Source organism: Cupressus sempervirens, chromosome 10 (genome assembly GCF_028749045.1).
Source record: "Cupressus sempervirens isolate cs-2001-9-10 chromosome 10, ASM2874904v1, whole genome shotgun sequence".
NCBI classification, from domain to species: Eukaryota; Viridiplantae; Streptophyta; class Pinopsida; order Cupressales; family Cupressaceae; genus Cupressus; species Cupressus sempervirens.
Genome location: NC_143127.1, coordinates 304,847,819 through 304,872,926, shown reverse-complemented (window position 1 = coordinate 304,872,926; position 25,108 = coordinate 304,847,819). Strand labels below are relative to the sequence as shown.

General features: G+C 39.3%; 1 protein-coding gene across 3 annotated transcripts in view; it reads left to right on the top strand.

Moving 5' to 3' along the window:
* LOC149533839 (peptidase uncH-like) overlaps positions 1-25,108 on the top strand; it is a 282,829-nt gene that overhangs the window by 188,812 nt on the left and 68,909 nt on the right. The window lies entirely within an intron of this gene.

Genomic DNA, 25,108 nt, shown 5'->3' with positions numbered 1-25,108 from the left:
TATATTCACATTCATCTAGTACTTATTGTAGGTCATTTCATGATGTACATAAATAAAGTTAATGTATCTTTTGTACTAATCATCAAATGTCATGTGTTGGCCTGCATTTTGTGACCACAAAAGGCTGATATATATATAAGCTGCTGGATCCTGCTGGTTAAGAGAGCGGCTATCGGACCAACCGACATAGAGCATCTTGAGTTGCCTTATGTTAGATTCGCCTTCTGTCTCCTCTCATAACAGTGACCCAAAAGACCTCACCCCTTCCCCTTCCCCTTCTAATATAGGGTAGAGTAGGGGGGATGCTACGATATAGATGCATTCAAACTGCATGGATTCAGTGGGAAGGGTGGCCTATTCAATACCAAACCGACAAAGGAGGGATGGTATTGAATAGGCCGAGTAATTTAGATAACAGTACGAAACATTTTCAACTTAATTTCACAGTTCTCTAAGACAACCCATTGTTTTACTTGGCTAAGATTGATCAACCAATCGACCTCAATTGATATAATGAATCCTTTTGCTGAAGACTTTCATCAAGTCCTTTTAGCTTCTCTGTTTGTTAAGCCTATGCTTGATTTTTGAAGCTCTCAATGCCCTTTTTCTCATTTTTTAGTGTGTGTTGATTGGTTTTTGGTCTTGCTTGAACCCTTGCATTCGGTTTTCCCCGCTATTTGGTATATCTTAGGGCTTAATTAGACAAAGCAGTCAAAAGATGTGACCATTTTATGCCCAAAAGATGGACTCTCTAGATACAATTGCATAATTTAAAATATCATATTATATTCTAATGTTGACATTCACTTTTTGAAAAATATAACATAAATTGCCTTTATGTTATGTTTTTGAGTTACTTTATCACTTAGTGACTATAGAACACTTTATGTTATATTTTCATGTTGAGTTTCTTTTTAAATTTTTCACTTCAGTTACTTTATTAACTATATAGTTTGATTTATTTTTTGAGTTACTTTATGTTTTAATTCAAAACATCTAAGTTAAGATTACTTTTTTGAATGATATTTGCACATAATATATTAAACTATATAGTGTACATATTATTCTTGACTTAGTTAAGTGATATTTCCTCAAAAATCAATTAGACACATGCTTAATTGATCACTTAAGGTGTGCAAATACATGTATTCCAACCCATTTACATGTAAATGCCTTAAGAGAATGTGATTTTCCACTAGAGAGGCATTTTGAAATTTTTAAAACATGTAAATGCATTGCTTTTAAATCATGCATTTGGACTCCAATAGTGTGATTTTGCACTACTTACATTGTTTTGACAAATTTTATAACATGTAGTGAGTTCTAGAGAGTGCAATTTTCCTCTTGACTTAAAAAGCATGCATTTTAAAACATGTAAAAGCACTGCAAGAGTGCGATATGCATAGAAGACCAAATCCCTTGCATTTTAAAACATGTAAAGGTCTTCTTAGAATGTGTTTGGGCTTTCCATCACATATTATTGCTTCTTGAGACCATGATTTCCCAAAAGAGGGCAAAACGTCCATGCTCTTGGCCTTGGAGAACACGTTTTTGCTAAATTTTTTCAGATTTGACCTATCCATGCCATGAAATCCATGCATTAGGGGGCATTTTTTCATCCTTGTGCCTTCTCATGCCTTGGGCATTGCATTCCAATGCCAAAAACGATTCATTTCATGGCATTTTGAGTCCACATTTTAGCAAAAAAGCCTAGATTTGATGGTTTGGAGATCATGTTTTACAATAGATAGTAGTTGTTTTGACCTTTGAAACCATGCCATTGTGTTTGGTGATCACATTTTTACATTCTAATGCCAATAATATTCATATTATGGCATGTTGAGATCACAGTTTTAGCAAAAAAATTTCAAATACTTGGTATTTTCAAAAAGTGTCTTGCATCTCGAGATTTTTTGAGCACATTTTTGGCCTATCCTTGCAAAATCACCTCATTGATTGCTCATTGATAGCCATCATTTGCAAGTGTTGAGGAATTGGTTGAAGATTCAAATTTGAAGGAGAAACATTCTTCTAACCTATTAATCTTCCACTTTTGGCTCTTTGATCACCAAGTAAGTTGAAGTTTTCAATCCTTTTCTATTTCATTACATATTTTCATTCATCCTTGTACATTTGTCCAAAGATATGCCACGCATTGTGCAATTTTTCTACAAATAATCGGAGAACTTTTATTTTTGAGTGTTTGGAAATTCCCCAAATTCTGAAATCGAATTTGCATAAAAGAGCAACTTGTTTTTTGACATGTTTGAGTCAAAAACCAAAGGTATGTTTTTGTTTTGTGTTTATTTTTGTTTGTTGTTTGCTTGCTGTTTTTAATTCCTTCCTTTTGAAGAGGTTGCAACTTCTTTTCCAAGAATGTGAGAGCATTTTCGCTCCATTTCATTTTCCTCTATTTCATGCAAGTGCATCAAGTCATTCCATATTCATCAACACATGTCAAAGCACTTTGCATCTCATTTTCCGTATGGGTTTACATGCAATCTCATTCTCTATCCGCATTAACATGTAATCTAATATTTCATTCCCACTGACATGGATTTCCATCCTCCGAACCTAATTGCATGTTCACTTTAAAACAATTATTGCATGTAATTAAATCCGGAGAATCCGATTTTGTTTGAAGGTCATTCTTTAAAAGTCAAATTTACCATTTGCACACACCCCATGTGCCTAACTTACACTGCCAAAGCATTTACATAAAAGCCTGTCTTTACCCACATGCATTCCATCTCCTTGAATCTCATTTCAGCCCTTTGCATATGCTTACCATTTCCATTCAAAGCCATTGCACAAGATCTTTGGGTTTCTAATCAATACTTCGAATGTATTGCCCCTTATATATCCATTGTCGCTAGTCAAGAATCAATATCCTCTGATGATATGTTCACCTTTTGGAATTTTCATGTTGCAACAGAAGACATGCCCTCATCTTCAAAATCTAAAGGAAAGATGAAATATCAATATGACAGAGAGTTAGCTCATTCATCTCCATCTCTTGTTTCATCTCCTCTGGATCATGTTTTTGATACAGAGATTGAGCACGTTGATATGGCTGATTTCTTACAAAGGGTTGAAGCTTCTTCTAACCAAGAAATGAGATGCATCAAGAAAAGTAACATTCATTCGGTGTCTACTTTCCCTATGGCTACCTTGGAACCAGAATTTGTCTTAGGATGTACACGGCATTTCAGTCCAAAGACTAAAACAATCAAGGATGTAAATGGTAAGGTCATCATTAGCCTAGACCCAAAGGTTATTGAACACATTTTTAAAGTTACTTAGAGTGCAGAGTGTGTAACTCTGACGAAAGAAACGTCTCTAGAGATAGGGAAAGATAATAAATCAGATTATCAAAGGTATATAAATGCATATTAGTTGAATGTCAAAAGAAACAATTTTTCAAGAAGTTCAAGGCTAGATTTGACTTTGACTACCAAGGGACGCATTCAAAGATGAAAAGGGCATTCAATCATGTTCATCGCATGGAAGATGTGTGGATTGACTTGCGCACAGAGGTAGACATCATGAAAATGGACTATTGTAGGCTTACATTATAGAAAATCATTGACCTCAATATGGTGGAGATCTTGGAAGGCTTTTAGATTGAAGATGATGGCATGATCCTGAATACAGAGTATCACAAAGCCCAGTTTGACAAACTTTGCCCTTTTCCTATCTAGTGGCAATAGAAGGAAAGCAATTCTATCTTTGATAGATTCCAATCCGTCTCAGTGAATACTAACAAGTGGCTGAAAATCAAAGGCATCAAGAGAGTACATCAAAAACTTGGGATAGGTTGCAATCACTTTGGACCTGTTGGAAGAAAATCTCAAGTGGAGATCACAAAGAAGGATGGTTCATCCTCTTTAGAAATAGTTAAAACTCTCAAGTTTAAGCTTGAAGGAAGAAAAGGATCAAAACCACCTGTAGATTCTTCTCATCTCTCTCGCAAGCTCAAGGATCGGAGGAAGAATCAAAGGAAGAACTTGATGAAGAAAACTAACAAGAAGAGGGAAAGACAATGATCGTATTGCCCACACGACTGCCAAACAACCAAGATCCATCTACTCAGGAGAGACCTTTTTGGAATGCTGTAGACAACAATGTGTATTCATTCTCCTTTATTTTCACGCCTACCATTTTTGTCTTGGAGGTGAATATGTTGGCACTCCCCATCTCTTTGATAGCTCCTCCTATCCTCACAGCAGAGCAATGTGAGAACCTGGAGAATGTTTTTGATGATTTTTCAACTCTGATAGAAGGTCAAGTTTTGGAACTTGATACATCGGTCACAAGGTTTGAGTTGTTCATGATGGAGTCATCTCAAAGGACACCCATGTTTCCAGCCATGCAAATTGAAGCATGCACGGCGACAACATCAATACAATTAGGATCAATGTCTGTTGTAGCCATTATTCTAGTTTAAGTAGATGAAGGTTTTGATTTGCCAACATGGTTGGGAAAAATTTCCATGAAAAGTAGAAAGGTTGTAGTACCTGCAGATAATCTCCCTATCAAGAAGAATAAATCTAAACCCTCAGAAGCCAAGGTTGTTTCAAGAATCATTGCTAATACTGAAAAGACTAAATATATTGAGATTGTAGAGCCTTTGGTAGGCAAACTAGTTGAGGAGCCTAACTGTTTAGATTACAAGTTCATTGAAATTGAACTTGGTAAACAGTCATGGCTAGGGTGTTTGTAAGACGCCCAAGATGTACTTGCCAATTTGTTAAAAAACAATCTCAAGCCTTGGGAAATGAAGAATCAACTAAGGTAGGAAGTTGCACGTCTTCATGAGGTCATTTAGCAACAACCCTTGCAGCTTGCAGTCATCACATCTTAGACAACTTAGATGAACTAGAGAATTGAGGCAATGAGGGCTTGGTTTGAAGAAGTTATCTCAGAAGGAGTTTAATCCATTAGAGATGCAATTAAAGTTCTTGAACGTATCAGAGGTGTTGAGGAGATACTCCATGATATGATTGCTTCCAATAAACAAGAAACCAATACCTTGAAAGAAATTTTTGGTATTTGGGATCGATTGGAAGACTTTGATTTGGATGTCTTGATTTTCATGCGAGGTCATTCCATCCCTTGATATGTTCTATAGATATCAAGGACTCCTGGTTCATAAGGAGTAGGTACTGGGACAACTTTTGACAAAGTTACAAGGAGCCTTGGAAGGCCATGAAGCGGTGGAAATGGAGATCTTGAACGATCTAGAGAAAATGGGATGCAAGGTTCTTATTGAACACATGTTCACTTAAGAAGAAATGACCTCAGGGTACACTAATAGAGTCAATGCTGATTTTGATTTTGAAGAATTCCTATCACATACGATGAACAAGTTCACTACATACATGTTTGTGGCAAAACACTTGTGGGATTCTCTTGGAGAGAATTACAAAGTTGTAAAAATAGCACATGCAAATGTAGTCAGAATTGAAGCCATTTCAAAAACAATAGAGATCGAAGATCTTTGTAGGGTTTATGATTGTATTGCCAAATACAAGGCTTTCCTTGACAATCTCAAGGATTGATTCAACTTTCTTTGTCTTCTTTTTAGTTTATAGTTGGAGAAGATGAATAGCATGTGATATAATTGCATGTAATTTGATTGCATATCTTTATGACATGTAATCCAATAATTCTTCTCACCTAGTTTTACCGGGTCAAAGTGGTTGAGTTGTTTCCACTTTTTCCTCTTCTTTCTCACTTCTTTTTCTATATAAGAAGTGCCCCCCTTAAATTAAAAATCATCTTTTATTGTATCCAAGAAAGCTTTGATAAAATTGTACAAGCATAACTTTGATTATGTAGTACTATTTTGAAGAAAAGTGAAACAAAGAAACAATTGGAGCAGAAACTTGATTGAGTGCAATTGTGATAGTGCAAATTAGAAGCTTTGACTGTAATTTGTGTCTATTATCTTTTATTCTAGTTGTGATTGTGTATTTATAATAGAGCATAGCAAATTAATAAGCAATCGGAGCCAAAGCTTTGAATGGCAGCGATTGTGGTGATACATAGACTAGAAGCTTTGGCTGTACCTTGTATTGCCATCTCAAATTGACCAAAAATGGTTAGAATCCCCTACTTCTGGAAGTCTTTGCGACCCTATGGTGGAGGTTATTCTTATACAATAGATTAAAACAAGACTTAGAGCCAAATTGATATACTTTCAATCAACCTTTGAGTTGGTGTTGGTTTATCAGTGTCACTGTTTCCATCTATTAGATAGAAGTGGTGTTAAAAGTTTAATGCTACCCATTACTCTGTCCACGGGTAAGTGGATTCTTTCTTGAAAGATAAGAGGAAAGAATATTGGTAACATCCCTTACAAAATCTCTCAAGCTTTCGCTTACCTTGAGTTGATCCAAGGAACGGTAAGAAGGGGGTGCCTTCCCTCTAAAGTAGGAGAGAGTGTCCCATATGATCTGGCTGATCTACCTATTTTGCAATTGGAATTTAATAAAACTGTAGGTTGCAAAATATCCACCCAACAGGTCATATTTGTTTACAAGGGTTAAAAGTTAGTCCACATCCAAATATACATTTGGGACTACAAGCTTACCCAAATTGAATTGCCATGCATTTGACTTAGGGTTTGTTAGATTAGCTTGGCCATACCATTGTTTAAATAATTGTAACTCTAACATTGGGAGCCAAGCAACTTCAACATCTTCCAAATTTATCCTACAACTATTGCGTAATTTTCTTACAGACAATCAATTTGGATCCTGTGGCCTTGTGATTTTTAGAGGGTCTCTGTTGGTTGAAAAAGTCATAATAAGAGTTCCTCTCTAAATAACTTCTCCTTCTAGAATGACTGCTAACTTGTGGCATTTTTCAAACTAGGGCTTGGACTAAAATTAAGAAATTAAGGGATTTTACTGCAGATGTTCAAATTAACTTGGAAAACCTTCCCAATTTCTCAAATTTACTTGACTAATCACGTCACCCTAATTGGAAGATAAAAACTCCTACAAAAAACTAGCATAAAAAAGCTTAGAAATATCAAAACAAGATTACAAGAACACAAAAATCTTACAACATTTTGGTGCACTTCTTCATTCAATTTTGCTTGCAGAAAGCTCCTTCAAATTATTCACTAGTCGTAGAGCAATTGGCAAATTTTTTAGAGTAGCAGAATGAAGAAAACGTTAACCTTGATGCTCTTTTAATGTCATTATTGTCTTACATTTTGTCACCACAAATTGCAAGTAACAGTATGAAACTTTTTCAGCTTAGTTTCACACTTCTGTGAGTTTAGTGTCATGTCCCCTCTTTAGCTCTATATAGCAGTGACATGAGAGTTAGCCTATTATGGAGTCTTGTAGGTTGGTAGTGGTGATCAAGGACTTAGTTAGGGTTTTTAGTGTCCAGATTTGGTATTTCAGGTAGTAGTAGATCAGTTGAGAGGAGTTCTTTGATTTTAGGAGGAGATTCCTACCTTTTAGGAGGTTGTGACATTTTCTAGAGTTGAGGTTCTATGAGATTACCCTTGATCTCAATTTCATGAGATTTGGGTGTGTTTCCTATTTTTTTGGAGTAACCTAGATTTGAGAGTGAGACTGCCAGTTGGCGCAGGTTTTCCAGTATCAGTCACATGCACGTGACAAACTCAGTTTCTTGTTTTGGAGGTGTTTTGGTTGTTCCTTTGCTACTTGGGAAATATTTTAATATATCTAAATATTCTCCTAAGTTAGCATTTTAATAATTTAACTAAGGCTAAGTGTTTAGCCATTTTGTAGTAATAAGGAGTTTTCTTGCTCCATTTGGATCGATTTTTCTATGTGTGATAGCTTGTTGGAAAAAGCTCAGTCTCAAACTTATTTGATGTTTGGAGCTATTTGTCATTCATAAAGTAATGATTTCTCTCTATTTGGACATCTTTATTTGGGAAATAATGTTATATATAAAGTTCAAATGAAATCCATTTTAGGGTTCTTTTAGGGTTCGATTTGCCTTGTAGAGGGGATATAAGGAGATGGTAACCTAAAAGTGAGTATCTTTTATCATTTTGTCAACTTATTTTAGACACCATTGCTCTGGAAGAGCATTCCTCACCTAGGATGCAAACCCTAGTGCTGAGAGCAGATTTGTTGGGACATACCCCTCAACACGACCAGATTCAAAGGTTCCTATGAATATAGTTTGATCAAGGCAGGGGATCGATTTCTAGTATTGTAGTCACACTTTGTAGGCAGTGGATTTTTAGGGAAGGTGACCACTTTGGTTCAGATTGGCGTTCTTTATAGCAGCTACCCTGGATCCCATTTTCAGCTGGCATCAACCTTGTTTGAAGCACATTTGTATTAGTACGATTTTGAAATAAATCAGATTCTGTTGGTATGGTTTTAGAATCATTTCCAGATTAGTATGTATTACTGCATATGATTTCTATCACTTCTATTTTATTAGTTATTGTTATTTATTCATTTTAATTCCTATATTCTGAAAAATGTCGTCGGTAGAAATTGTGTATCAACCGACGGGTCCCTTTGGAAAGGTTCTTGTTATGTAGCCGACGGGTCCCTTTGGAAAGGTTTTTGTTATGTAGCGACATGTTGTATGTGGCCGACGGACTCCTTCGGGAAGCATTGTATTCATGAGATCTTATCATTCAAGCATAATGTACTGTTTGGCTTATGCGAATAATAATAAGAAGAGTTCTACTGTTCGGGTTCGTGTTCATTATCTGTGTGCAATTCTTAATTAACCTATGCAGTAAACATTTGGCGCCGTTGCCCGATGGACCTGGTACGCAGGCAGGCGGATATGAATTAAATGCCGAATCAGTTGAACAAGAATAAGAATAAGTTGAAGGAAAAGGATGACATACGCATTGCGCAGGAAAATTTAATTTTGGCTCAGCAGACAAAGCGTCGAAGGAGATTTCAGAAGATTGCCAACGAAAACAAGAGCGTAGAAGGATTGTTGAAGGAAACTCGACAACGACTCATTTTGGTGGAAGAAGCGAGGGAGGAGTTTCTGAACTTGCATACGCCACGGGAAGAGAATCCTGACGGAAGGAGATTGACTTGCACGGCTCGAAGTGCTGAATGAGCACGAGCGTGGAGTGACCTCTTTGTTCGAGATATACTTCTGGAACGAATAGCTTCGGTTGACAAACCCTCTTCTTCACCAAACAGCGCGGAAGTCGAAAACAACATGGGTGTTGAAAATAGCATGGGTGTTGCAAACAGTGCAGTTGTTGAAAACAGCGCGGAAGCCGATAACAGTGCGGGTGTTGAAAATAGCGCAGAAGTCGAAAACAGCGCGGGTGTGCAGAACAACACGGGTGTTGGAAATAGTGTGGGTGTGCAAAACAACGCGGGTGTCCAGAATAGTGCGGGTGTGCCGAACAGCGCGAGTGTTCAAAATAGCACGGGAGCTCAGAACAGTGCGGGTACTCAAAACAGTGCGGGAGTGCAAAACAGCGCAGGTACACAATAAAACCCTCAACATACAGTGATAATGGCAGGTCCGAAGGAAAAGTTACCTAAATTTGATGGTGATGAAGCAACTGATCCCATTCGACATTGTAAAACATGTGAAACGATCTGGAGGGCAAATGGCATAACAGATACAAACGAATGGATTTGACAATTTCCCGCTACCCTACGGGGTGTTGCGATTGATTGGTTTACTGATACTGATCCACAAAAGTTAAACAGTTGGGATAACATTAAGGAGTTCATTGCAAAATTTTGACTTCTACGCGACGATAATGAAATTGTAGCGGAGATATTCAATACCAAGCAAAAGAAGAATGAAACTGTACGGGTCTTCGCCAGGAGGTTGAAGGACTTAATCAGTAAAATGGAGAATAAGCTGGCAGATGGGCTCCAGAAAAGATGATTCATTGAAGGCCTTCACCCAAAATTGCGGAAAAAGATGAAGATCGTGCCACCATCGACATTTACTAAAGCCTACAATCAGGCATTGAACCTCGAAAGTGACCAAAAGACAAAGAAGAAGAAGAAAAACAGCTCGTCCGATTTAGATGATGATGCATCCTCAGGAGAAGACAGTAGCGATGACGAGGGAAGCAACAAGAAGGTTCGTGCCCTCTAGAAGGACATGATTCAGATGATGAAGGAGTTCAAGAACATGAACAAGGAGACTAAGGGCAATGACCTATGGTGCACGAAGTGCAAAAAAGAAGGCCATACGAAGGGATCTTGCCCGAAAGATCAATTTTTTGAGATTTTCCAGATTCTAGGACACTCGGTAAAGGTATGTCCCTTCAACCTAAAATCAAGAACACCACAGCAAGTGTTCCTCACGCAGGAGGCATCCCCGTCAGGAGGGATCGGGAACACCAGTACGGCAGGTGCCACATCAGGCGGATATAGAAACAACCGACACGGTCAAAACAACAACAATAGCAGCAACAACAATACAGGCGGAAGGAGTCGAATTTAGTATGATGCGAATGGTCGGCCAATAGTTCAATGCCGTGCATGCAATTTGTAGGGTCACTTTGCCCGAGAGTGCACAACGGCTAACACACCGAAGTTGCTATGCCGATGGTGTGGACTTGGCGATCATGACGATGCTAAGTGCCCGAACTCTGTAGTAAACTTGATTACCATCGGGACGGACGAGGAAGAAGTTTTGGCAATCATTCGGAAGTAGGAAAAGCTATACTTAGATCTAATGGAGGAAAAGAAGAGACTGGAGGAAGCCCGCGCAAAGATCCAGAGAGCAACGCAGGTAGAAATGGCACACCTGAAGGACACGCCTGGTACCTCCGTACGGAACTGCACATAATAGAATATTGTACGACAAATATTGCAAGCCGAGGTACCCATCAGGATAAATGATTTGTTGCTCACTATGCCTCAGCTCCGATCGACACTCACAAACATCGTTCCTGCTGCTAAACTACCAAGAGAACATGGCAGGGAGCAGGAGAGTGGAGCAAGTACAACGGACAAAAAGGGGAAGGAAAGTGGTGCAAGTGCAGAAGATTCGATGCTGTTAGCCCTCTCATCCGGATGCCATCTGGCAGTCGTCGAAATGGGAATTCTCGGGACTGTATTGACGAAAACGATTGTGGACGGAGGGTCTGGTGTCAATGTGTTGCTTGAAGACATCTGGAAAAAGTTGGGACAGTTGACATTGTGGCCACCTACCTTCCAGTTGTTAACAGCCGATCAACATTGAATCAAGCCATTGGGAGTACTCACAGCGCAACCAGTGACGATTGGAACACAACCGTTCCTATTGGATTTTGTCGTGATCCCACTAAAGCGGAGTGGATATGATGCCATTCTAGGCCGGGGGTGGCTGATACAAGCCAAGGCAAAGCACGATTGGAAGAAAAATACTTTCACTCGAAAGCAAAGGCCGGAAGTATGTCATTGATCTACACACTCAGATGGTTTGAGAAGAAGCTCTATCGTCGAATTCCGAAGGAGAAGATGATGAGAGGAGGCAGAGTATGGAACCCGATCAGGAGGGAGTCCTACGATTGGAAGGAGATGACGATCTGGATTCAGTAAATGGTCTTTACCATTGGCAGATAGAGGATTACGAGCTCTTTCCAAGTTGTAATATGCTAAGGATCAACGAAGGTAAGAAAGAAGAAGGAAATGAATGTCCGAAGGAACACAGAGAAGCCGAAGGAGGAAATGAATGTCCGAAGGAACACAGAGAAATTGACGGAGGAAATGAATGTTTGAAGGAACATGGACAAGCCAAAGGAGGAAATGAATGTTCGAATCAACACAGAGAAGCCGAAGAAGGAAATGTGGGTATGACTGAAGCTGAAGGACAGAGCATACAGTATGAACCCAAAAGATGGAAAGATTCCACTATACGACCGTGCAGGAAGAAAGTATTACGTCAAACCACAGATATAGTAGAAAGGGGCCAGCAGCAACGAAGACACATCATACGGTCCGCACAGGAAACAAAGCGGAAGGGTTTAATAAAAGTTGCAGTAGTACGGAGTGGACGTGTTATTCATAGCCAAAAGGGGCAGCTGACGGAGTCCATGGTACCGAGCTTCGGAAACAAACCGGGCGATATGGAAAACCGGATGGAGAGATTGTGTACTTTAAAAAAACTTGATGAGCAACAGTTGTAGGAGTGGGCTACGGAGGTGACACAGAACAGGTGTAGAGCATGGCACGATAAGCACTTGAAATGGAACAGGTTTCAAACGGGGAAATGGGTGTTAAAGTATGATGGCCAGAATGAGATCACGCTAGGAAAGTTCAAAGTTAAGTGGGTCGGACCATATCAAACTCGGGAAGTGGGTGTTAACGGAGCAATAAAACTATGGATGCTAGATGGAAAGGAAGTTGCCGACACAGTGAATAGGTCGAAGTTGAATGTCTGCCATGAAAGAAGTAACACACCTCCATGGACAAACATCTGAGAGAAGAAGATTGTAAGTACTGTACATATGTTAATATTGTACATAGTTCAAAAAAAAATTTAAAAAAAAAAATTTGAAAAATTGAAAAAAGGCACTGTACGGATTCTTAACGTGCTCACCGTACGGTTTTTGGAGGTTGTGTACGAAATTTATTGGTTCACCGTACGGATTTTGAAGATAGTTCCCGTATGGATATTTTCACAGTTGCCGTACGGATTGTGGAGACAGTGTATGGACTTCTAATGATTTAACAGCGTACAGATTTGTTGTGAGTGGGCAGTGTACGGATTTCAAGTTCCAGCCACTGTACGGTTTTCTGAATTCATCACAAGTTTTATAAAATCTGATTATCGTATGGCGTACGGACTTTGGAGGTTCCAGCGCACGAGTTTTAGCAAGCAGTGTATAGATTCTTTCATCAGTCGTAATATGGATTTTAGAGCCAGGTCACTATACGGATTTTTCAGCATATTCAAAGTACGGATTTTCATAGAGTTGACAATGAGGAAGGATATTGCTATAGTACGAATTTCAATAGAAAAGTTTCCTGTGTTCTTCAATATGAATTTGTAAATTTAAAGCTTCCAGTTCCGTACGGATTTTGCAGAAGGGGATGTGTACAGATTGTTGAAGATTGAAAGACTTGGTGTACGGAATTGAAAGATTAAAGTTCTGTTTTAATATTCTCAAGGCTTGGCGTGAGGAAGAGCATTCCAAAATTTGGTGTCCGGACATACGACTTCTGCAGGATATGACATTCAAATTTAGTAACATTTGAGGATATTGCATGAGGAAGGAGTCGATACGGTCGAGGATGTATGATGTAGCTGTACATTGGTAGCATAGAAGAGTGACAAGAGGTTTTCTATTACAAAAAAAAAAAAAAAAAGTCGACAAATCAAGAATGCTCAGAATGAGTATCAGATGATGCCACAGGGTAGAGGAAGAACCAACGATTGTCAGAAAGAGTATAGAATCGGCAAAAAATGACAGAAATGGTGTGTTCCGTGCAATTTTGTGTGGGTTTCAGAGTGCCCCAAGACCTCGTGGGGGCGCTGCCCCTCGACCCCGTCAGGGGCGTTGTCCGCTAGACCCCCAGTCGTTGCGGATATCAGTCGTGGGAGTCTGACCAGTTGAGAAGACTTAGAGCTGCTGTAGGCATGGAGTGTATGTGTACCAGAGGCACTGAGAGTAGGTGTTGGCCGTGACGCTGTCTTGGTGGATGCGTAGAGAGCTCGGGAGGAGCTGATCATCCAGTGGGAGGCAGTGCAGCGACACTTGGCTTAGGGTACCGAGGAGTTGGAAGCAGCGAAAGCAGCACAGGTGGCTATCAAGGTCAGCTTGAGGAGTTAGTATTGTGTTAGCAAAGGCTATAGATGCAACGGGATGAATGTGAAAGTGATGTGGCAGATCAAGATTGTTGTATTAGTTGTTTGAGTTTTGTTCTGTAGTCGTCAGGAGACGACTTTTCTTTTTGGGGGGGATTATGTCGTCGGTAGAAACTTTGTATCAGCCGACGGGTCCCTTCAAAAAGGTTTTTGTTATGTAGTGACATGTTGTATGTAGCCAACGGGTAAATAGTTGTAGCGGACATAATGTATCTGTCTGACGAACTCCTTCGGGAAAGTTCTTCAGAAAGTATTTATAACCCCTTTGGAAAGCATTTTCATCATCAGATCATGGAAGCATAATGTACTGTTTGGCTTATGTGAATAATAATAAGAAGAGTTCTGCTATTCGTGTTCATGTTCATTGTCTGTGTGTGATTCTTAATTAACCTATGCGGTAAACAAAAAATAGAAAAAGAAACAACATTCTTTTGCAACTTTTGTCTAGCTCTATAAGATCATAGCAAAATCTACAGTGAATGAGAGTTTATAGCCGAAAGAGGACACATTTCGTTGATCGAATGGCTGCCGAACCGGAACCGGCAGCTTCTGAACTTGTGGTACTACTGAGAGAACTTGCCAGGAATCAGACACAGATCACCGATACGCAACGACTCATGGAAAAACTCTCAAGAAGTTGGTGGAAAACAAAATATCCGGGGAACAGAATGGTCACAGCGCAAATTCGGTGTCGGGTAAATCAATCCCTCATTCAGCATGCTCTCGACCTTCTGTGTCAACTTTTCCAACATGGATGGAGGCACAACACAAAGGGAAACAATCAACCTTCAAAGAGATGCAAGAACAATTGAGAGAGGACTGGAAGAATGCAAACCTTGAAGAAGATATATCCTACAAAGATTATGCGGAACTGAGAATGAGATATTCGAGAGGTGGAAACTGAGGATATTTTAACGATGATCTTAGAAGAAAGTTGAGTAAGGTAAATCTGTCTCCATTTCATGGATTTGGTTCCATATCTGCGCAAGCGTGGTTAATGAAAGCCGATACCTACTTCCAGTTGAATCCTATGCCAGAAGAAGCAATCAAATTTGCCGCATTGCGCTTGGAAGGAATTGCGTACGAATGGTGGCATCACGGCACCATCACATTAGGGCATGATCAAATAAATACTTATGCGAAATTTATAGAGAGATTGATAGAGCAATTTGATGGTAAGGATCTAGAACTCAACTTCAAAGATTCGGCACAATTGAGACAAAATGGATCGGTCGATCAGTTCATTGCAGAATTTCAGAAACTCTTTGTTGTGGTCACGGACATTTCCGAAAGAAGACGGGTAGTGCTCTTCATGGATGGACTGACAAAACCTCTGAAAGATTGGGTAAAGGGGTTCAATCCTGCCACCCTGTTGGAAGCAATCAATAAAGAATGGAGTTTGGCATTGTCATCGGCGTCATCCTCTCGAAGTTACTCACATTCTAAATCGTTGACGTTTCCGAGGGACAAACCTATGCCCAAGAAGTAGTCGTTGGATGACGCTGCCAGACAGGTTCTCAGAAGGAAGAAATTATGTTTCAATTGCAAGGGACGTTGGGAGCTTGGCCACCGATGCCTTGGAAAGGGAAAGATTCATTACATTAAGGTCATGTCTGATGATGAGGACAAAGAGGAAGAAATGCCGGTTGAAGATGACCAACCCCACAATAACACCAACATGGTTAGTTTAAACCATACGGAGAGAATTGCAACCTTGGTACCACGTGGAGGAACCATTGCCTTGCCCGGCAGCCCGAGGTGCATAGTTTTTTGTGTATGAGGTACCCTTCAAGGTCAAAGGGTTATGGTGATTTTGGATAGCGGAGCTACTCTAAATTTCATAATCTCATCATTTGTAAAGTGAAGAAGTCTACCTATGAAGGTGCACGCAAGCTTTCAGGTCAAAGTTGTCGAGGGACTTTTCTGCCCTGTACGCACCTTGTTCTTCGACTGAGTATCACAATGGCGAATCACACGATGACTGAGGATTTCTTCATAGTGGACCTTGCTGACATGGAAGTTATTCTCGAGATACAGTGGATGGAGACACTCGATGAATGCGCTTAGAGTTTCATACGGATGGACTTCACTTTTGTTGTTGACAGGAATAAGGTTGTCCTCTGAGGAATGGCAAATGAAGGTCCGAAGGAAGTTTTTGCACATCAGATGGAGGCAATTTTTCGGCATGATGACGTTGCGTGGGCTGCACATTGTTTTATCTCGGCAGAACCTATAAAGGGGCGTCGAACACATCCACAAGATGATGAACTCCAGGATATTTTAAGTAGACATGATAAAGTTTTCATGGATATTCCTCCTGACATACCACCTCATCGAGGGTTTGAACACACTATTGAGTTGGAATCAGGGGCAAAGCCGGTCATAACCACACCGTACCGTCATCCCAAGAAATTCAAAGATGAGATTGAAAGGACGATTCAGGAATTGCTAGCGAAAGGATGGATCCGTCCTAGTTCTAGCCCATTCGCATCATCTGTGGTCTTGGTAAAAAAGGACGAGACGATGCGCATGTGTGGACTACCGTGCATTGAACAAAAAAAAATAAAGAACAAATATCCCATTCCAAGGATAGGTGAATTACTGGATGAATTGCATATCGCAGTCTATTTTTAAAAAATAGATGTCTATTCCGGATACCATCAGATTCGCATGAGGGAGGAAGATGTGGAGAAGATGGCTTTCCGTTGTCACTACAGACGTTATGAATTTCTGGTCATGCCGTTCGGATTGACCAATGCACCTGCCAGTGGAACGAAAAGGCACAACTTACCTTTGAGAAGCTAAAAGAGGCTATGAATACTTGTCCCATACTTGCACTACCTGATTTCACTCGACCATTCATTTTGGAGTGTGACGTGTCCAAAGAAGGCATTGGAGCAGTACTGATGCAAGATAAACACCCCATCGCTTATGAAAGCAGGAAGCTTATGCTAACAGAATGCCTATATTCCATCTACGACAAAGAAATGTTGGCCATTGTTAATGCATTAACCAAGTTCCGGCAATATCTTGTAGGTGCCAAGTTTGTCGTTCGTACGGATCACGACAGTTTGAGATATTTTTTGAAGCAACGAGACTTGAATGAACGGCAACAAAAATGGATAAGCAAGGTTCAAGCTTTTGATTTTGACATTGAATATGTGAAAGGGAAAAACAATGTGGTTGCAGATGCCTTGTCCCGAAAATCCACCATCGGCTCGCTAGACCAGATTTCAGCTGACTGGAAGACACATTTGTTAGTGGAATATTCCAAAAATACATTTGTATGTGAAATAATGGATGGCCACATTCACAATGATCGATACAGAGTGGTGGATGACATCATCTATTATAAAAACCAGATATATTTGGTGCCAGAATCCAAGTTAAAGCAGATAATCTTGAAGGAAGTACACGACTCACCCCTAGCTAGACACCTGGGTTTCCTCAAAACTTACAGAAGTCTTTGGGAAAGGTTTTCATGGAAATGACTTAAAGGGGAAGTGTTGCCGTATGTAAAAGAGTGTACAGTCTGCCAATAGAACAAGTCCGAACATACTCTACCTGTCAGGTTGGTACAACCTTTGCCAATTCTCGAACATAAGTGGGAAAGTATGTCGATGGATTTCATAATAGGGCTTCCCAAGGTGAATGGAAAGGATTGTATTTTCGTGGTGGTTGATAGATTGACAAAGAATGCACATTTCTTCGCCATCCCCTCCGACCTTTAGGCTGCACAAGTTGCCGATTTGTTCTTTAGAAAAGCCTTTCATCTGCACGGGTTACCCCGAAACATCGTCAATGATCAGGATGGATGATTCATTAGTATCTTCTGGATAGAACTGTTTCAAATGGAAGGAACAGAATTATCGCCAAGAATGCCCCAGACAGACGGACAAATAGATGAACAAACAGAATTACCACCCGCAGATAGATGGACAAACAGAGATTGTGAAAAAATGGCTCGAAGGCTACCTTCGGAACTACGTTTCGGCACAACAGCGAGCGTGGGTAAAATGGATCCATTTGGGGGAATATTGCTACAATACCACGTACCACATGTCCATCGGAATGTCACCATTCAAAGCTCTGTACGGGTACAAACCCCTTTCCTTCATTGACATAGTTTTTGGTGATAGTCGTGCACCAAGGACAAGGGACTGGCTTCAGGAGGGACAAGACATTTTGAGATGCTTAAAGGAAAATCTACATAGGGCACAAAATAATTAGAATATGTACACCGATAGACATAGAATAGAGAGAAGTTTCTAAGTGGGGGATTTGGCTTATCTTCGGTTTCAGCCATATCAACAATCCTCACTGAAGAAAAGAGGAAAAGAGAAACTGAAACCCTGATTCTATGGCCCCTATCGTGTAACTCACCGCATTGGTGAAGTTGCCAATGAGTTGGACCTTTCGGAGGGTAGCCGTATTCATAATGTCTTCCATGTCTCTTGTCTGAAGAAAGCCGCAAGGCAAAATGTCACAGTTGCTATTGACCTTCTGCCACTCAATGAAGAAGGAAAGCTCATTTTGGAACCAATCAAGATCCTCGAAGTACGTGAGAGAGCCCTACAAAACTGCATTGTGAAAGAATACTTGGTACGTTGGTGACACCTACGTTAGATGACGCGATGTGGGAAGGCGAGCACATTCTCCAATACTCGGCGTTGCATTTGCTTGAGGACAAGCAAAATTTGGATGGGAGTACTATAATATAATTGTTATAAAATAAATAATAAATCAAACTTTTGTAATGGGCCGATTGATTTAATATATCTCAGACTCATTTTATTTTTGTTTTCGTAGTATGTGTTGCTGTTGGCTATCTTTGTACACCCTCGGAAAGTTTTGTGACGGGTATTTAAGTACGGCTTGTAGGTTGTAGTCAGTATGCAATTTGGATTACTTCTCTGTACTGCAAATTCTTGTTGGAGTTCTGGATCATTTGCCATTTCGGAAGTGAAAGATCTTCCCTATTTGGCTTGTGCAATTTCGGTGGGATTCAACCCTCACCCTATTCTGTTGTTACATGTAATACTTCGTTCAGATCTTGCAAATCGGAGCACCATCTTTCAACATATATTATTTGTATTTAACTTTCTGATATTGCGTCTGATCTACCTGTGTCTTTGTGAACTAAATTACATTCATTGTTGTGGCTCAATTCCTCACTATGTAACATCCGGCATTTCCCGTATAGATGCTTGATTTACCCGTACGACCCTCATTCCCCACGTGACTTACACCCTCTAAATCACCATTGTACCCCTTACCCAATACTACCGTATGGCTTCCATAACTCCCTACCTGTACACTCTGACACCGTACGACCGTCACCCTATCCTCCAAACATAGGATAGCCATCTACTTGCAATGTACGTCCAGTCATTAGTCATCGTATGGATAGTTCTTTCCTCCATAAGAACAGCTCATCATTCCGTCTTCCGTACACTCCTTACCACCCACACGTTACCCACACATTGTATGGCTCTGAGTCTACAGTATGGACAAGCACCGTATAGACTCACTTTACCATACGGACACACATTCCTGACCGTATGCCCCATTTCACTGTAAGTACTATTCTGCTAGCCACCGTACACCACTCCTGCATCACCCCCCATCATTACTATCGATACATTGTCACTAGACTTGGCCATTGGAACATTACAATTACACAAAAAAGGTCTATTTTGCATTCAACATATGCATTTTCTCTTTTAAAACTCGTTTTTGGAGATTCAAGGCAAAACTTCATGCATTTGGTCTCGAAGAACCTGTTTTTGGTGATTTCTCTTAGATTCTTCCATGGAATTACTTGAAATCTTTCTCTCAAGTGGTGTTTTTGCATGCTCATGCATTTTGATGCATTGGGAACCCTCATTCATGCTAAAAGAATTTTATTTGAGACCCATTTGGAGCCACGTTTTGAAAAAAAATCACAGATTTGGGCCTTCAAAATTCACGTTTTGGTCAAGTAAGGGGTAGTTTTGGAGCTTTGATCATTGTATGTGCATTTGGGAAAGTCGTTTTTGCACTTAGAAGTCAAAAATGACTCAAAGACATGCATTTTTTGGCCATGTTTTTGCAAAAACGGCCCAGATTTTTGTATAAAAATGTCACTTTTTTGTTCAAAAAACTCATAAAATGGCATTTCCAGCCCATACCTTTGATGAAAAGGGGTCATTTTTGAGTTTGCATGCAATCTATTTTATTTGGAGACTATGTTTTTGGAATTCTCATGTCAAATTCGACCATTGACTGCCCATTACATTCAAGTACAGTTGTTTGAAAATCTCGATTTCAGGGAGAATTGGTCTTCAAGTTTATAAAATTTGCTATTTTGGCACACAATCATCAAGTAAGTGGACATATTCCTTCTTGTTAATTAAACTCATGCTTATCTTGCTAATTTTATGCATGTTTTAGCTTGATGCTTCACACTTGTTGATTTGAATGCCATGAAAAGTGTATTTTCACATTTAAAATGATGAAATGGTTCATTTTCATGTTTTTGGTTATTTCCCAAACTCAAAATTGCATGTTCAAGTGGTTTGCTTGTTGACATATTTGTGTCTTTTGCCAAAGGTACATTTTTCTTTTGTGATTGGTTTTGTGTTTTGCGTGTTTGCACTTCAGTTTTTCTTCATTTTGAAGAAGTTGCAAGTTCTTTCCCAAGAACTTGAGCATGCTTAATTTCACTCCACCTTACATTTCATGCAAGAGCATCATTTCAGTCCATTTTCATCTTTCAATGTCATAAAATTTTGCATCTCAATTTTCACATGTGATTACATGTATTTCCTTCTGTCATCCGCATGTCCATGTAATCCCATTTTCCTTTTTCATTTCCATTTTTCCGTACTCAATTGCATGGCATGATTACATGAAAATTCCTTCACCTGTAATTGCATCTTGAAAACTCGTTTCTGACTAAAAGACACTTTTTAAATGGTCAAAAATGTCACGTGCATGTTTTCCCATGCACTTGTACTTGGACTTTCATCTTTCCATAAAGATGACTATAGAGTTCACTTCCCCTCAATTTACATTGCATTTGCATCTTTCCATATGCACTTACATCTCTATGAGCAAAATACATGTCATTCCACTTCTTGTGTCATTACGCATTTCATTTCATCTGTCATTCGCACTTACATGTAAGCTCATTCTCCATCCGCATTAGCATGTCATCTCACTTTCCATTCCTCATTACATGTAATCTACTTTCCGTGCAATGACATCTTGAAAGCCCGATTCACTATTTAAAAATCAAGAGTTTTCATTTACACACATTCCCATGCATTCCATTTTCATGTCCCAAAGCATATTCATCACTGACTTCATGTTTTCTCTCTCTCCACCTACTGTTTTCATCCTCTACATATGCTTTCCGGTTCATTTACAGCCATCACATGTGTTTCATAAGTATCTAATCCATACTTCGAATACCCACTCCTCATGAGCTCGTCATTATAACTCAAATCTCAAAGCTTTCATGGATTCAATCCCATTAAAACTTTCATGTTGCAGCAAGTCAAGATATGCTAGAATTTCTCTAAAGAATGAAGACATCTAGTAAAGAAGGCGTGCTTCAAAAAAGCGGTAATTCATTTGGTTTCCATTTTCCCGATGGTTGTCTAAGATCCTGACTTTGTGTGGGAATGCACAAAGCACTTTGATTCAAAAAAAAAAAAAAAAGTTAAAGGTGCTGATGGAAAGTTATTCGAAGTTTACATCCGGACACCGTCAAGAAGGTTTTCAAAGTGTCAGAGACTCCAAAATGTGCCAATTACAAAGTAGAATTCATGACAATCTGAATGAGAAAAAAACCTTGGTCATGTCAAGTTTTCAAATGACAACGGACAATTCATCAAAGGCTATCAAAAGAAGCAACATGATGGTTATCAAGGTGAATGCAGTGACACAAAATACAGGAACTTTTGATCCTATGATCATTTGGGAGTGCATTGACAAGTATAAGGCCCTCAACACAATCGCTAGGATTGTTTCAAGTCTCTTCCGTCTTTTCTCTTCTTCTTCTTTCATGTTTGTAATTTCTCTTTTAGTTAGACCGGGTCAAAGTTGGTTGAGTTGCTCCCACTTTTTTCCTCCATCTTTTTCTCAACTCCTGTGCCTATATAAAGGAGTGTTCCCTCATTGTAAAAATCACCTTTTGTTTTATGCAAGAAAGCTTTGCCACATTTGTGCAAACATAACTTTGATTGTGTAGTACGAATTTGGGAGAAAAGTGAATATAATAAGTAGTTGGATTCAAAGCTTTGATTGGAAGCAATTGTCATAGAGCAAATTAAAAGCTTTGACTGTAATTTGTGCCTATTGTGATTCATGTTATTATTGTGTGTTTAATAATAGAGCATAGTGATTTAAGAGGCAATCAGAGCTGAAGGTTTGACTAGGAGCGGTTGTGGTAATACATAGACTTGAAGCTTTGACTGTAGCCTGTATTGCTGTCTCAAATTCATAAAAAATATGTAATAACCCCAACCAGTTATAACTTCAACAAACACCAAATTCTTTTATAATTTAGTTGTTTGACATTTCGTCAAACACTTTGCAAGCAAGCTCTGATACCACTTGAAAACTGTTCCTTTTCTAGAACTGAGATTTTTGATGAAAGCAACCTTGATATTTTGTATTTAATTGTTTTTTTGATTTTTTTTGGTTTTTTTGGAAACTATATTAATCAAAGCAAATAGGAAGAAAGCATAAAGAACTACGACTAAAATCTATTTCTTACCCAAAAGGGACAAGTACAATGCACTATGTGTTCATATACAAACAACCAAAAATGTGTAAAAAGCCTTATTTTTATTTGCTGAAGTCCAACCGGCTCAAAATATGGATTGTCAACATGCCAACTCGATTCCAATGTGCAAGATGCAGTTGATGATCGGTGACTCCATGTAGATGTATGTCACCAACTCCAGTCTGATCCATGGTTATCATAATTTGCCCAACAATATGTTTCAGGTGTGTCCAGACTAGTTGTGGCCCCTTCAATTCTCCAACGCAACACCAAATTTGCCCTGTGATTTTCCCAAGAAGTAATTGCAGTATGCTCAGGAATAATTGACCAGCTCTAAGGTGATTGCCAAATGTAATTTGAATGCCCAACATCACCTGCTGGAAGTTAATGACAATTCCTCAATAAAATTTGATCACACTTCTGCAGTCCCCAAGGTGTAAAGGTGCAATCGAATTCTATCCCCAAATCAAACTGCCTCAATCATTTCAATTCTCCAAGATATAATATGGAATAGTAGGAGAATGTGTAAGATGTTATAACACAACAACAAATTGCAAGAAATACTTAGAACAATGCTCAAAAAACTTCTTAGAAACCCTCAGCCAGAAATTCAAAGAAAAAATATATATTTCAAGATACCCCTCCTCCCCAAAAGCCATATTTATAATGCAATTTTAGCCATTTAGCTTCACCCACACACCTTTCACTTAAAAGAAACCTTTATAATATAAAGTCTTGATACTTTATAATATAAAGCACAATGATAATTAAGTATGCATTAAATATTTAAGTTGCCGATTCGGGTTCGGGGACGGGTTCGGGTTCGGGGTTCGGTTTGTGGGTTCGGGCAATTTTTTTTTCCCCATTTGGGTTCGTGGGTGGGTTCGTGAGTATATATATATATATACACACACACACACACACAGAAGAGAAACATGCATAGTTGCAAAACAAAATCTAAAAACATTAAATACTCGCTCATTAATCTATCTTCATGATTGTAAAGAAAATTAAACATTGAATTACTAAATTGCTAAACAAAGACTAGTTCATCAAATAATAAAGTTTGAAACATGATGATAGATGACAAGTGTTTAGTAGTTTATCAATAATCATAGTATCAAATGCCCTGCAAGGGTCAATTGGATCATCATAAAATGAGAGATCAATGGCTTCATCCCCAACTGCAACTATATCTAGAGCTTCATCATTGGAATCCAAACTAGTTCCACTAGTCCAATATGCTGCTATCTCATCGTCCTCCTCCTTGACATAAGGGATTAGATGAGTGAAATGTTTTTAATATTTTTATTAAGTTCCTTTGAGAGTTATAGAAGAAAACAATTTAAAAAACACACTCTTTAAAGTTGTTTTTAGCCCCGGGATCGTTGTGGGTTCGTTTGGGTTCGCTCCAGCAAGGACCCAGATGAATTCACAGTCAAAACTAAGGACCCTGCCCGGACCCGCAGCGAACCCGAGGGCGAATCCGGACCCGTGCGGACCCGGATCCGAATCCAGGCAGTAGGGGACGAATCCGGCAACTTAGTTAAATATTCATTAAAGCCAACATACTTCCCAATAAATATGACTTCATCAAAAATCCATTTGAGATATCAAAAATCCAAAAGCCAGACGATCACCTAGCATGAATTGCTTAATCCAAAAATAGTAACTGGCCAGGAGTGACTTACTAAAAATTGTAAGTCCAAAAATAGCAATTTCACAAGAAAGACCCTCAAATCCAAACATCAACTCACGAGGGTCGTGGTGATGAGTTGACAAAACCATACTCCAAAGACCTACTAAATCGGGGACATTACAAAATAGTTAGAATTCCCCTACTTCTAGAAGTCTTTGTGCCCCAATGGTAGAGATTTTTCTTATAGAATAGATTAAAACAAGACCTAGAGCCAAACCGGTACGCTTTCAATCAGCGTTTGAGTTGGTGTTGGTTTATCGGTATCATCATTTCCAACTACTAGATAGAAGTGTTGTTAGAGATCTCATTTTTCCCATTACTCGCTCTGCAGGTAAGTGAATTTTTTCCTGAAAGTTAAGAGGAAAGAATATCGGTAACACCCCTTACAAAATCTCTCAACTTCTTGCTTACCTTGAGCTGATACAAGGAACGGTGAGAAGGGGGAGCCTTCCCTTTAAGGTAGGAGAGACTTTGTCTCATATGCTATGGCTAGTCATCCTATTTTGCAATTGGATTTTACCCAAAACTGTCGGTTGCAAAATATCCACCCAACAGTCAATTACTGTAGTGTTTTCCGCCAATAATTTCATACGAGCAAGAAATTGTCTGAAGACAACAATATTTGCAACTTCAAATTGTGGTCATCGATCTCTGTGTACCTTTCTTCCTCAGATAATGACAAATGGTCCAACTTCATTTGACTTGTTACATGTCACAAGGGTCAAGAATCAATCCAATACGAAAGCTCCACCTAAGTGAGAAGTCCACAAAAATAATCCAACACATCGCTCCTTGTTTCCCTGTGGCCAGAGACGTGTCACCATCATGTGATC